This window comes from Triticum aestivum, chromosome 7B (assembly GCF_018294505.1).
Source record: "Triticum aestivum cultivar Chinese Spring chromosome 7B, IWGSC CS RefSeq v2.1, whole genome shotgun sequence".
Classification (NCBI taxonomy): domain Eukaryota; kingdom Viridiplantae; phylum Streptophyta; class Magnoliopsida; order Poales; family Poaceae; genus Triticum; species Triticum aestivum.
This window is the reverse complement of record NC_057813.1, coordinates 739,420,607-739,436,907: the sequence shown is the minus strand read 5'-3', so window position 1 is coordinate 739,436,907 and position 16,301 is coordinate 739,420,607.

The following is a 16,301-nucleotide window of genomic DNA, read 5'->3' as shown; positions in this document are numbered from 1 at the left end:
ACAGACTGAAGAAATTGAACTAAGGAAATTGAGAAGGTCTTCAGTCAAAGTCTTCAAATACAGATATGAACAATCACTCAACACACTAATGAGGAAATGAAAGAGTTGAGGAAATAGAACCAGTAAGGTTGGTGAAGACAATGATTTGTTAGATCAGTTCCAACTGCTGTCTCAGTTGTACGTCTGGTTGGAGCGGCTGAGTATTTAAACTCGAGGACACACAGTCCCGGACACCCAGTCACTGAGCACGCAGCTTAGGACACCAAGTCCTCACCGTATTCTCCTTGAACTAAGGTCACACAGACCTCGTCCAATCACTCGTGGTAAGTCTTCAGGCGACTTCCAAACCTTCACAGACTCGGTCACTCGGCGATCCACAATTCCTCTTGGATGCTCTAGACCATGACACCTAACCGTCTGGAAGAAGCACAGTCTTCAAAGGTAACAAGCGTCGGATCCGCGCAGGATCAATCTCTTCAGTGATACTCAATCACTTTGGGTTTGTAGGTGTTTGGGTTTGGGGTTTTTCCTCACTCGATGATTTTCGCTCAAAGTCCTCGGAGGATGGGTTTCTCTCAAATGACAAGTGTCAGTTTCTCTCGGAGCAGCCAACCAACTAGTGGTTGTAAGGGGAGGCAATTTATAGCCTAGGGAGCAGCCCGACATGATAAGACATAAATGCCCTTGTCTGATATGACCGTTAGGTGGATAAGATATTTTGGGACAGCTGGCGCGTAGCACAGCAACGGTCGGAAATTTGACTATCAAATTCCTCAGGGATATCATGATCCTCACTGTGTAGGCAATCCGCACTGGCGAATTCCTAACTCCTTAGTTAGAACAAATTCCTCAGCGACCAGAAGAACTTTGTCTCTGTCACTAAAGAAATTGGCTGAACTGTATGAGATTTCCAAAGGCTTCACTCGAAATGTTTGGTAGGTATAGGATTTTGAGTTGAGAATCACTTGGAAATTTTTCCTTAGTATTTCCTCGACCCCCTTTAACAGTATGGTGTTTCCTATGACTCAAGAAAGAGAAAAACAAAACTATGAAAACGAAAGTCTTCAAGCTTCATATTCCTCGCATGAATATCAAGTCTTCACGGTAACACCAATTTCTTCACTTTCAAAGTCTTCATGAAAGTCTTCAGAAATACCAAAATCTTCAGTCGAAGATATTCATTTTTAGGGGTCGACTTTCCCTGTAAATATCAAACTCCTCATAGACTTATAGACCTGTGTACACTCACAAACACATTAGTTCCTTCACCTATAAGTCTTCAATACACCAAAATCACTAAGGGGCACTAGATGCACTTACAAAAAGGATTGACACATAGACAAAGTCATGCTTGTCGAGTCCTTAGGATACAACCTCATGTCTGTCTCAATGCTTTGTGATCTTGACATGGTTGTTGTCTTTGGAAGATATCATTGTGTTGTGATCATGGAAGCTGACCATTCCAAAGTCTTCGAAGTCTTTAGGAGAGGAGACTTGTATATTGTTGATTTCTCTGTAGGACCACAACTAGCCGTGTGCTTACTTGCAAAAGCTTCAGAAGGCTGGCTATGGCATCGACGACTTGGTCATGCTGGCATGAGGAATCTGCACACGTTTGCAAAGAAGAAGCATGTCATTGGCATTGAGAATGTCAAATTCCTCAAGGATCACTTATGCAGAGCTTGTGAAACAGGAAAGATGACAAAGGCCAAGCATCCAGCGAATACTGTCATGACTACCACTCGACCATTTGAATTGCTTCACATGGATCTCTTTGGCCCTAACCATTATTCTGCAATTCTGAATGATGCATCTCAATATGGCTTTGTTATTGTTGATGATTATTCCCGTTACACATGGATCTCCTCGTCGCTTCTAGATTGAGGCAATTGATACTGCGTGCCATGTCATCAACAGGGTATATCTTCACAAATTCTTCAAGAAAACTGCGTACAAACTCCTCACTGACAAAAAGCCCAATGTGAGTAATTTCAAAGTCTTCGGTGCTAAATGTTGGATTAGAAATCCTCATCACACTTCCAAATTCTCACCGAAAGCACATGAAGGTTTTATGCTTGGTTATGGAAAGGACTCGCACACCTACAGAGTCTTCAACAACGTTCTTCACAAAGTTGTTGAAACTGTAGATGTGCGGTTCGATGAATCTAATGGCTCGCAAAGAGAGCACCTGCCTTCTGCCGAAGAATCTGCTGAAGAATTCATTCCAGATCGTGATGATCACCAGGCTGGCGCACCTGAAGAAAATGGTGCTGAAGAAAATGCTCCTGAAGGGAATGCTGATCAAATTCCTCGAAGACAACCCACTCATCCTCGCATTGCTAACAAAGTGCAAATCGAGAAGATCATTAATGACATTGAAGCACCAGGTCCTCTCACACGCTCAAAATCTTCACATTTATCTAACTTTTGTGAGCACTTTTCTTTTGTCTCTAACTCAGAGCCCACTAAGTTAGATGAAGCATTTCTGGAGCCTGAGTGGATTCGGGCTATGCAAGAAGAATTACATCAATTCGATCTCAACAACGTCTGGGAACTGGTCAAACATCCAGATCCTCGCAAGCACAACATCATTGGCACAAAATGGATCTATTGCAACAAGCAAGATGAAAATTGCCTTGTGGTGAGGAATAAAGCACGACTTGTAGTTGAAGGCTACACACAGATTGAGGGAATTGATTTCGATGAAACTTTTGCACCTGTTGCTAGACTTGAGGCTATTCGCATATCACTTGCTTACGCTAACCATCATAATATCACCTTATATCAAATGGATGTGAAAAGTGCATTCCTCAATGGTAAGCTTGAGGTAGAAGTCTATGTTGCTCAACCCCCACGTTTTGAAGATCCAAAGAATACCGACAAAGTCTTCAGACTCAACAAGGCCCTATATAGCCTCAAGCAAGCCCCTCTGGCATGGTATGATACTTTGAAGGAATTCCTCATGAAGAAAGGCTTCAATCCCGGTTCACTCGACCCAACTCTTTTCACAAAATCTTATGATGATGAATTGTTTATGTGCCAAATATATGTTGATGACATTATCTTTGGCTGTACAGACCATCATTATAGTGATGAATTTGCCTATATGATGAGTGAAGAATATCAAATGTCTATGATGGGAGAATTGAAATTCTTTTTAGGTCTTCAAATTCATTAACAACACAATGGTATATTCATATCTCAGGAGAAATACCTCAAAGATGTATTGAGGAAATTCGGCATGCAAGACTGCAAAGGGGTCAAAATTCCAATGCCCACAAATGGCCATCTATGCACTGATGAAAATGGTCAAAAATTCGATCAAACGGTATACCGCTCCATGATTGGCTCTTTACTGTACCTATGTGCATCTAGGCCAGATATTATGCTTAATATTTGCATGTGTGCCCGATTTCAAGCTACACCGAAGGAATCACACCATAAGGCTGTGAAGCATATTCTTCGATATCTAGCTCACACACCAACACTTGGATTAGGGTATCCCAAGGGCTCTTCATTTGATCTCATTGGATATTCAGACTCTAACTATGCTGGCGATCGCGTGGACCGCAAGTCAACATCAGGCACATCCCATTTCCTCGGACGATCTTTGGTATGTTGGTCCTCAAAGAAACAGAACTGCGTATCACTCTCCACTGCAGAAGCTGAGTACATTGCTGCTGGATCGTGTTGTGCTCAATTACTATGGATGAAGCAAACACTCAAGGACTATGGCATCAACATGAAGAATGTGCCTCTCTACTGCGACAATGGGAGCGCTATCAAGATTGCTCATAACCCAGTTCAGCACTCGAAGACAAAGCACATCCAGATTCATCATCATTTTCTTCGTGATCATGTCTCGAAGGGCGATATCTCCATCTGCCATTCAAGCACTGAAGATCAGCTGGCCGATATCTTCACTAAGCCCTTGGACGAGAAGAGATTTAGCAAGTTGCGGTGTGAGCTAAATATCCTAGAATCTTTGAATGTTCTCTGAAATTTACACACATCCTAACACTTATGTTGACTTGATGATTTAGATGCTCAACTCACGAAGTAACGTTTTTCTTCAATCAATGAGGACTAACCCTCTAAGTGTGAACAAATCAATGAAGAAATTGATTCTCAGAACCATACGACATTTGTACGCGGTGTCTGAAATCAGCTTTCTTATACGATGGGGTACGCCACCAACCAAAGTTGAAAATCTTCAATTTGAGTTTTTCTTCGTTTTTGAAATTCCTCAATTTTTCAAATTCTTCAACTTTGCATTGTATTCACTTTTTCCGGTGTCGTTCTTCATTTGAATAGCATTCACTTAATAGCATTCACTTATTGCTAATTCTTCAAGTTGACTTTTTTTACTAAGTGAATGTGATCGGACCCTTCCCCCTCTATGCTAAACTCAACCTAATCATTCACAAATTCTTCATATGCGATCTAATTTGAAACTCGTTCAAAATCTTCATTGTGTCCTTGACAACTAAAGAAATTACGAACGGAAACTTAAAATAATCTTATCTTAATTTTCGGCTTTGCCACTCAAACCGGTCCGCATTCCACGATAATACTTATCTATTCACCCACGATCCTACAAGATCACCACCTCACAGTACGTAGGTGATGAGGGAGTCCTGGATAAGGGGGTATCCTGACAGCCGGACTATATTCATCGTCCGGACTATAGAAGCGTCAAGATACAAGACTCAAGACTTCGGATCGTGTCCGGATGGGACTCTCCTTTGCGTGGAAGACAAGCTTAGCAATCCGGATATTAAGTTTCCTTCCTTGTAACCGACTCCATGTAAACCCTAGCTCTCCGGTGTCTATATAAACCGGAGAGGATGGTCCTTAGAAGGCCAATCACAATTACAATCATACCATCATAGGCTAGCTCTTAGGGTTTAGCCTCTACGATCTCGTGGTAGATCTACTCTTGTATTCCACATATCTTCAATATTAATCAAGCAGGAAGTAGGGTTTTACCTCCATCGAGAGGGCCCAAACCAGGGTAAACATTGTGTCCCTCGTTTCCTATTACCATCAACCTAAGACGCACAGATTGGGACCCCCTACCCGAGATCCGCTGGTTTTGACACCGACATTGGTCCTTTCATTGAGAGTTCCTCTGTGTCGTCGCTTCGAGGCTTGATGGCATCTTCGATCGTCAACAACACAGTCCAGGGTGAGACTTTTCTCCCCGGATAGATCTTTGTGTTCGGCGGCTTCGCACTACGGGGCAATTTGCTTGGCCAGTCGGAGCAGATTGACAGCTTCGCCCCTGGCCACCAGATCAGGTTTGGAAACTTGAACTACACGGCAGATATCCGCGGAGACCTGATCTTCGACGGATTCGAGCCTGTGTCAGGAGTGCCGGACAGCCACGACGAGAACAGCCTAGACCTGCTGTCGAACAGTACCCAGGACATTATCCCCGAAGCAGCCTTGATCTAAATCCAGGACAAGTTGCGGTGCCAATGGACGGAGAGCTGGACCCCGCTCCGCAGGCCGCACACATATCGGCAGTGGAGCCGAACACGGGTCCCACCTCTGTGGAGGCCTGTAACCCCGGACCCCCGGACTCATATCCGGATGTTGGTCCTGGTCCGCTCACTCTCGAGCCAGCCGAGCCAGGTTGGGCTCCGGTAATGGAGTTTACCGCTGCGAACATCTTTCAGCACTCGCCTTTGGCGACATGCTGAACTCATTGAAGTCTCTCTCTTTGTCAGGAGACTCTGGGCCGAACTATGTCCGGCCCGAGTGGGAAGCAGGCGACGAAGGAATTCGACGCCCACCCACCACCCACTTCATTGCCACCGTCGAAGAATTAGCCGACGTGCTTGACTCCAAAGACATCAACGATATGGACGACGATGCAGGAGAGGCTCCAAAATCCCTGGAGCGCGGGACTACTACCTTGTCACACGATATATACATGGTAGATAAACCTAATAAGGACGGCAGCCCGGACGATTCAACACCCGGGCAAAAGCCAAAGAAGCGGCGCAGACGCCACTCAAAGTCCAGCAATGGCAAAAATAGCGACAAGAGCGCAAGAAGGGTTGATATACCCGCAAACTCCAAAAGGAATAATGACCACATGGACCCAGCGATGGAGCAGGACGAGCCAGGTCACGCAAAATCAAGTTCGGAGCAAATACCCGATCACAACGATCCGGAGGGACAAGCTCATGATGCCGCCCCAGAACAGGAAGATAGTCCGGACGAGGATGCATTCATCATCCCGGACGAACAAGTGGAACGAGACAACCTCCACAGAATGCTTATGGCCACCGCAAGAAGTCTAGAAAAGCAGAAGCAACGGCTCAAGGCCGCACAGGAAAAGCTAAGTCGCAGATGGAATAAGGTGCTAGACACTGAAGAAAGATATGGTGATGACCGCCATACGAAAAGCTATCCAAAACGCAAGCTACTGCCAGAATTCGACGACGCGGCCATTCCACCAAAAGAAAATTCGACCAAGAAACCAGATGTACCGCCTCACAACCATAATAGAGCGGCCGTGGACACTGCGCATGATCCATGCGAGCATCCGGATAAAAAGACCGGTGCAGCCAGGTCCATATTTGGATCTAGAAGACACACCCCAGTGCAGGACTATGGTCACCCAAACACCCATAAAAGCCAGATACCCGTTCGGAATCAACTCCGGACACAACAACAGCCAACTACATGCCACAATGCGTCCAGATACAGAGGGGCTACTCACCCCCTGTGCTTCACCGAAGAAGTACTGGACCATGAATTCCCACAAGGCTTTAAACCTGTGAACATAGAAGCATACGACGGCACGACAGACCCAGGGGTATGGATCGAGGATTTTATCCTGCATATTCACATGGCTCGTGGGGATGACCTCCACGCCATCAAATACCTTCCCCTCAAGTTGAAGGGACCAGCTCGACACTAGTTGAAAAGCCTCCCCGAAAACTCAATTGGGAGTTGGGAGGAACTCGAAGACGCTTTCAGGGCCAATTTTCAAGGGACTTATGTCCGGCCTCCGGATGCAGACGATCTAAGTCACATAATCCAACAGCCCGGAGAGTCCACCCGCAAGCTTTGGAACAGATTCCTCACTAGAAGAATCAAATTGTCGACTGTCCGGACGCTGAAACCTTAGCGGCTTTCAAACACAGCATCCGTGGCGAATGGCTCGCCCGACACCTCGGCCAAGAAAAGCCAAGGACAATGGCAGCCTTAACAAGCCTTATGACCCGCTTTTGCGCGGGTGAGGATAGCTGGTTGGCCCGTAAAGGCACCAGCGACCCCAGCACATCCGAACTAAGGGATGGCAACGGGAAGCCACGGCGTAATAAAAACAAATGCCAAAACAAGGAAGAGAGCCCGGACAACACGATGGTCAACGCCGGATTCAGGGGATCTCGACCTGATCAACAAAAGAAGCCATTCAAAGGCAGTAAAGACGGACCGTCCGGTCTGAACAGAGTCCTGGGTCTTCAAGCACCCCGGAGAAACCTGCGAAACACACCCGTAGAGAGTGCTGGGTCATCAAGCAGGCCGGCAAATTAAATGCCGAACACAAGGGGAGGGACACAACGAGCGAAGATGAGGACGAACCTCACTAGCCGAACACTGGGGTACAGAAAAAATTCCCGCCAGAGGTTAAAACAGTAAACATGATCCACGCGACTCGCACATCCACGAGAGGGCATAAACGCGCTCCATAGAAGCGCACGATGTAGAGCACGTTGTACCCACGTCTCACAACTGGATGTCTCGTCCGATCACCTTCGATCACATGGACGGCCGAACTAGTATTCGGCGCGGAGGATCACGGGCCTTGGTGCTTGACCCAATAATCAATGGATACTGTCTCACCCGTGTCCTCATGGACGACGGCAGTGGTCTCAATTTAATATACGAGGACACTGTCCGCAAAATGGGGATAGACCCATCCAGAATTGAACAAAGCAACACCACCTTTGAAGGGGTTATACCAGGCGTTGCAGCCTGCGCCAGGGGCTCGGTCGTGCTGGAAGTAACATTCGGCTCCCCAGGCAATTCCAGAAGCGAAGAGCCGCTCTTCACTGTCGCACCCTTCCAAAGTAGCTATCACGCATTGCTAGGAAGAATGGCATTTGCTCGCTTCAACGCATTGCCGCACTATGGCCACCTTACACTCAAGATGCCCGGTCCCCATGGCGTCATCACCGTTAGCGGAATCATAAAGTGCCCTTCACGCGCAGAGGAATACATGACGGCCCTGGTGGCCGGACTATAAGCGGCCTCCAGTTTTAGAAAACATGATTGGTCATTATGACCACATACACGGTTAGACAAGTCCGGTAGCCCGAATAAATTCAAACATGGCACTGTATATGTAATCCCATAAGGGAAACTAGGGGCTGTCTATATTTAATACAGCCCCACGCTTGGCTCGACCTTATTGGCATGCCAATAGCTTACACTCTTATTATTAATCGCATACTTACGTTGCACCCTCTTGCGAGTTTTTATTTTTTACAGACAACGTTCGCGCGATACCCTTCCAGGATACGGCACAATGGGGACAAAGGCGCAGACGTGCAGCAGGGCCCCGCGCAATAGGTTTCTTTTTAGATTAAGCCCCCGTGTAAACCTTTTCTACTGCCTCTTGTTGTTTAACCATCCCATGGGTTCTATACCCACAGAGGATACTGCCATTTTTGGCATTTGGCCACGGTAGACTAAATTGCACGTACCTAGAAATAAAGGGCTTAAAATAGGCTCTTGTCAGCCTATCTTCTTTTACAAAAGACCGAATACCCTCGGGAGTGTTCGGCGTCACGAGTTTGGCCGTATATGCATCAGCTCCGAATCATGTCTTTGGTCAAAATGTTTGGTTTGCCCGGCTCCTAGGTTTGCCGCCTTATGTTCCGCTATCATCCGGCTAAGGCAGGCCAAAGGAGAACTACTGCGATTGTGCCCTGCTTATTCCGGATGAGCGCCTCAGTAGAGAAAGCCGAAAACTGACCGTCATGATACAGCGAGATACTGTTCAACCACTCGAAGACTTACCGGAATCCCTAAAGATTCCTCCGCCTTAACGAAGGGCCGTTTCCCGGCCATGTACCCACGCGCCCGTATTCGGATGAACGTGGAGGTACCAGGGGCTACATAGTAGCCCCACCGTTAGACTCCCATGGCTAAGCGGAAGTGTTACAGCTATATAGTCCGGTTGCCTAGTTCGGCGTCCGATCACCTCCTTAACGGCCAAGACGTTGGATCAAGTGTGATTATGCATATTTTTTCGCCAACACCCCCGCATTGTCCGCGAGGGGGCAGAAGCCAGCGACTGCTATCTTTCAGACTACTTATACATATAAGAATAGCCGCAAAGGGAGGACAATCATACTTCTTAGCAAAAGTATAAACACAGCCTCATAATTAAACTAAACATTGTTTTCTACAATGATTCGACTTATCACTCGAATAAAACACTCTTCGAGCACTGCGCCTCTATCAGGCAGGCACCTTCTATGACTTGCGCCAAGTAGTGCTCGGCCGGCTGTTGGCCTTCCGCCGGATCCTGGCTCGCTATTATAGTGGCCTCCATATCCGTCCAGTAGGCTTTAACGCGGGCTAGAGCCATCCGCACACCTTCTATGCACGCCGACCTTCTTAGGGCGTCAATCCGGGACACCGCTCCAAGGAATTGCTGCACTAAACCAAAGTAGTTGTCCGGCTTAGGCCCCTTCGGCCAAAGATGGTCTATTACAGACCGCATTGCAAGTCCGGACAGCCTGTGGAGCTCCGCCATGGCAGCCACCTTCTCATTCAGTGGCAGCGGGCGAGTGGGAGCATTAAATTGCGACCAGAAAAGCTTCTCCACTTCTTCATCGCCTTGACCCTCGAAGAACTTGACAGCGTCAGCCGTACTATTCGCCAAGTCCGCATATGCGTTCGCAGGACTCACGCGACCCGCCAGGGGAACATACTTCGGATCCAAGAACTTCGTCCGTAGTAAGAATGAGCCCTCAACCATGATTTTGTCAGCTTGTTGGAGCTCCTCCCGCATACTCCAGTCTCGGTCCGCATCTCCTTGGCGGCATTACGTGCCTTGTCCAGCTCGGCCGAACTATCCTTATTGTCCTTTTCAAGGAGTGCATACCGGTCGGCGGCATTTTTGAACTCTTCAGCCATTTCGGCTATCTTCTCCTCGCTTCGGCGACGAGCAGCCTGTTCGGCTGTCAACTCTTCGGCCGCCTTTAGGGCAGCCGCATTGCTAGCTCGAGCTTGTTCCTTGGCTTGAGCAAGTTCCGCCCTCAGGGCCTCCACGGCAGCAGCACCATCTGCAGTGCACACATATGGCATTAAATATTATGCCGCTTTGGCATTTTCCTACACATTATAAGAAAAACCAAGCACATACCCTGGGACTCCTCAAGCCGTTTATTCACCAGCGTGATATCGGCATCGATGGATCTGATTTGCCTCCTTAGCTCGGCAACTTCAACAGATTGGTCGGCTGCCGGATCCTGGTATGCCTACGCACATGTACGGCGCAACCATTAGTATATGATCCCCCGTTTGCCGCCTATGGCGGGCAACCAGAGTCTCAGGGGCTACTATCTATAGGGAGCACATCTAGCACGTGCTTCATAACCAAAAAGTTGTGCATTTTTCACTATATACCTCAAAGCCTTTGAGCAGGCTTATAAATGCCTCATTCAAGCCGCTGGTAGCGGATGAAATCTTCATGAGCACCGTGCGCATTAAAGAGCGGTGCTCCTCCGAGAGCGCGGCTCGCTCTAGATGGCCTGTCAGTATGTCCGGCCGGACATTGAACTGCGTTGGACCCATCTCATCGCCCCCTGTAGGAGCCGAACGCTCCGGGCTTAGGGCGACTGACGTGTTCGCCTCCGGCTTCGGCAGATCCGGACTCCTCCGTGACGACACCTCCGTGTCGTCCGCTTCATGAGGCGGAGAGCTGGGTGGAGTCTCGCTCTCCATCATGTCCGGACGAAGGTCCCCCGAAGACGAACTCTGTTGAGAAGATCTGCTCGCCGGACTACAAAAGACGAAGTCCTGGTTATGGATGTCGGAGTAACACTACACCTTCGAATTGATGAATAACTTACGGCTCGTTGGAGGGCTGGCCCGTTGGTGGGCATGACGTGGTGAGAGCGCCCGTCGTGGCAGAGCCCCTTGGTGATGTTTTCTTCCCTTGCTTGGGCATCTCTGCCTCCACATCTTCGGAGGTGGCCCTCTTCTTCCCGCGAGGGGGGAGGCTTTGACCTTCCCTTCCCGACTATCCTCCATAGGAGGGTTAGCGATTTTCCTGGTCTGGATGCGTAGCGCGTGAAGTTCGGCTTCACTGCCCTTTCCTTCGTCCCTCTCTGAAGGGATTTGCTGAGCGCCCTACCCAGCATCTTTGTAATGGTGGGACCAGGCGAGCCTTCAGGAAGTGGTGTCGGACACCTGATTCTCTTCGCCTTGTCAAGCCATTCCTGGCCGCGGAGGGAGTGTTAGAATAATAATCTTAATAAATATAAATGAAGTGTCCGCTTTAAGGTTACTTACTTGGGCATCTAGGCGATTGCAGCTTTGGCCCGCATCCTCGGTGGTGTCCGGACACTTTGCTTGTGGTCCGAAGAATAATTTTCACATTCCTTTGAGCGTCAGGCCGAAGAAGTGCTTAATAGTACGCGGACCTTCCGGATTAAACTCCCACATACGGAGAGGCCGACGTTTGCACGGCAATATCCGCCGGACTAGAATTACTTGAATTATGCTTACAAGATTTATGTCCCTCCTAATAAGCTCCCAGATGCGATTCTGCAGTTCTGGTACATTGCCAGCAGGCCCATAACTCCGTCCCACATCAGTCCAAGACTCCAGTTGCGATGGGGGGCCTGAGCAGAACTCGGGAGCAGCTACCCACTTTGTGCCTCTGGGAGTAGTGACATAGAACCATCTTCGTTGCCATACGTTAGATGCTTCCGAAAAAGAACCCTATGGCCATGGGGCATCAGCGTTCCTGCTTATTATGGCGCCTCCGCACTCCGCATGTTGCCCGTCGATCATCTTCGGCTTCACATTGAAGGTCTTTAGCCATAAGCCTAAGTGTGGGTTGACGTGGAGAAAAGCCTCGCACACGATAATGAAGGACGAGATATGGAGGATGGCGTCTGGAGCCAGATCATGGAAATCCAAGCCATAGTAGAACATAAGCCCCCTCACAAAGGGGTCGAGGGTGAGGCCTAGGCCTCGGAGGAAGTGAGGAGTAAACACGACGCTCTCATAGGGCTCCGGCGTGGGGATGACTTGCCCTGGAGTAGGAAGCCTGTGCTGGATATCAGCAGTCAGGTATCCGACCTCCCTAAGCTTCGCAATATCCTCCTGCTGAATCGAGGAGGCCACCCACCGGCCAACTGCGTCGGATCCGGGCGTACTGGAGGATCTGGGGGTTGGAGCTTAGGTTTTGGGCGATGGAGCTCGAGGTGTGAGAAGGAGCAGGAGAGGTGGAGAAGAGGCATAGGCCTCGACCCGTTTATAGAAGGGATGAATACCAAGAGTCCTCAGCGTGACCGCTTGAGACTTATCTAAAAAACATGGAATTATACCAACAGTCGCCGTGGGGTCGCATATGCCCATATTGATGAAAGATCCCGTATTAAGAGGGACACGATCTCTGCTTTGGCAGAACGTGCCGATAAAACCGCCTCGCGACGCGAGTCGAGGTGGAGCAGGAAACACTGGTTCGTGTTGGACCAGGTCACGATGCAAGGGCACGACATACGAAGATTCCCAGCAGAATGGATTTATGCTAAGGGTGTGTGAAGATCATCTTGCAGATCCGGACACAGCCTACGTGTTCGATAATCACCTTGGACTATTTGAAGGAGGAACCCGCCTTGCAATGCCGAAGACAAGACTGCGTGCCGGACTCATTGTCATTGAAGCCTGGTTCAGGGGCTACTGAGGGAGTCCTGGATAAGGGGGTATCCGGATAGCCGGACTATATTCATCATCCGGACTATAGAAGCGTCAAGATACAAGACTCAAGACTTCGGCTCGTGTCCGGATGGGACTCTCCTTTGCGTGGAAGACAAGCTTAGCAATCCGGATATTATGTTTCCTTCCTTGTAACCGACTCCATGTAAACCTTAGCTCTCCGGTGTCTATATAAACCGGAGAGGATGGTCCTTAGAAGGCCGATCACAACTACAATCATACCATCATAGGCTAGCTCTTAGGGTTTAGCCTCTACGATCTCGTGGTAGATCTACTCTTGTATTCCACATATCTTCAATATTAATCAAGCAGGAAGTAGGGTTTTACCTCCATCGAGAGGGCCCGAACCTGGGTAAACATTGTGTCCCCCGCTTCCTGTTACCATCAGCCTAAGACGCATAGATCGGGACCCCCTACCCGAGATCCGCCGGTTTTGACACCAACAGGTGACACATGTCACGTGAATGGGAAGGGCCAGGGGCACGTTCGTCCGAAATCTTCCGGCGTACAGTTTTTCACTGCCACTATAAATACCCCTGCCTCTTCCTCACTTCACTTCTACTCCGCTCGATCTCACTCCCGCTCGAGCTTCCCAAACCCTGGCGCCGCCGCTACTTCATCGTTGCTGGTGAGGAAGACCTTCGCTGCCTCGACCTCGTCGCCGTCGTACTCACGCCGGTTGTGGATTTCTTCACTCCGCGTCGCCGTAGCAGTCTTCCTCTGCCGAGTTAGGGCGTGGAAGATCTGAACGGACGAACTTCACTTCAACACTTCCCAGTTCGTCGTGTTCTTCACGGGTAATTAAAAGTTACTTTTATTTCCCGCTTTGATTCATGTGTTTTCTGGAAAATCTTCAAAGGTGTTTCTAAATCTTCAAATCTTCACACACTAAACAACATGTTATCTGTTCTTGATTCGTTTCTCTAAGCAATGATTTTCTTCAAGATTCCTCAATTGTGTGGATTTTCAAATCTGTACAACTCTAGAACCTAAGATTAAGAACACTTAGTGAAATTCTTCAAGACTCATCGGTTAAATTCCTCAAACCTATTCCTTTTGAAAACCTTCTGAGAACGCATATAACCTCTCCAAATTCCTCGCAACTATACTCTATTCACAGGTACACATGTCCGCTGCTGAATCACTAGGTTCTCATCAACTTAACTCATTTGCAGCGTTCCTCAAAGAAAAGTTGCATACCTCTTCAGAAACTTCAGTTGCTCATATCCCTCAGCTGAAGAAAATGGGCGATGGTAAGAAGACACAGAAGGGAGGAAAGAGGCCTGAGGTCAATACTGTGTTTGAAATCCCTGAGGACTTTTATGCTGGATACTGCACTCCCGATGAGGCCAAGTTTGGCAAGGAAGACAAGAATCAGCGCAAGGTGCGCATACAACGGATTGAGAGGAGATGGGCACGAGAATGGAGGGAGTACAGGTATGTTATTCCCAAGTACATGAAGAAATTAGCGCTCAAACCTCCATGCTTAAGACCTCCATTGGCACCTGGCCAACTAGCGGATCCCACCAGCCTCAAGCGCGGTGAGGACTATGCTGATGAATGGGCAAGGCGCGAGGCCAAACTGGCCAAGAAAGCAAAGGAAGTAGTGAGGAAATTCAATGAAGATTATGCTGCTGCTGCTACCGCTACTAAGGCCGCTGCTAGTAACCAAGGAAGGTGATGCCTACGAAGCCTGCCCACAAGTCAAGTGCTTCTCCTTCAATGCCCTCACGGCCAAGCTCCTCAGCAATCCCCTCAAGGCCAGTATCTTTAAAGCCCTCATGGAAAATTCCTCAGTCTGCTCCTCCTCCTCCAAAGTCCTCAGCTGCTCTGACCAAATCTTCGGCACCTGTGCATCTCACCACGTGCCAAAGGACAACTGGCATCTCTATTGCCTCAGGAGCATCTGCTAGCTTGACTGCTGCACCAAGTTCCTCAGCTGGCCCCTCTCTGCTGAAGAAAAAGGCCACTGCTGGATGAGGCCTACGACCAAGTCATCAAAAGAAGCAAGTTGCCTTCCAAGTGCCCTATGATGACGATGAGGCTGATGATGAAGAACTTGTCGAAATCATCAGAGACAGGCAAGCCAGGGCCGCTAGGGCCAAAGGCAGCAATGTGCCACTACTTCTGGATCCCAAGTTGATCCTCGACTTCATTGACTTATGGCACAAGGACCCTAACGCGCCTCTGCCAGAGATGAACCTCACTCCTAGTCAAAGTCATGTTCTGACTCACTTCATTGAGGAAGAGAAGTGGAAATATGAACAAGGCAGACAACTGAAGAAAGCGCAGTACAAGAAACAATGCTACCTCAAGGACAATGTCCTCACTCTTACCCCAGAACAACTCATTGCTTTACAAGCTGAAATCAAGCAACTGAGTGATGATTTCAATTGGTACTATGCTGATTAGAAGGGAACAAAGGTTCGGTTCGTCAATTTGACAAAGACATTTACTTCAACTGCCACTACTCCTATGCACGTTGAAATTCCTCCGGCTGAAGCATCTGCTCAGCCTACTGAAGAACATGCCAGCACCGCTGATGTCAGTCAGGCTGCTGAAGAAAGTGCGAGTACCAGGGCTGATGACTCCATTCCAGCCTCTGGAAAAACTGCCAGGGCATCCACTAGTGGTGCGCCTGAAGAAAATGAAGAAGTCAGGGCAACTAAAACAGTTGCGCCTGAAGAAAATGAACAAAAGTCCTCTGCCCCTACTGCGCCTACACCAGCTCTGATCCTTCCATCTGCATTAGATGTGAAGAAGACCAAGGCTGCAGAGCATGCAGCGATGAAAAATAGGAAGGCATCAGCTTCATCAAATTCTTTAGCTCCAAAGAAAATGAAGCCTTTGACAAGTTCAGCTGAAAATCCTATTGATGCCATTCCTGTCTCTTTCATGCCATCAAAGTACCTAGTTCCGTTTGGTGAAGATTATGAGATTCCCGAGGAATCTGATGAAGAAACTCCTTCTGCTGCTTCGACAGAGCAGTTGGATGAAGAAATTAAAGTGGATAGAATCCCATCAACCCCAATCATCTCCTCACCTATGCCTCAGTTCACTACTGAAGAGGCAGGTGTTGAAGAAATGGAAGATGAGGATGTGGACGTTGGCTGTACCACACTCATACTGAATGATGACTTTTGGGAAAGTTAGCACCCCAACTCTTCGTTGTTCACTCCTCTCCAAGCAATTCCTCAGTCCCCATCAGCTACTGAAGTGCATATGGGATCTGATGAACCTCGTGCAACCCCATCCATCCATGAAGAGATTCCAGCCACTAGTGCTGAATAAAATGTGAATGAAGAATTGATGACCCAGGC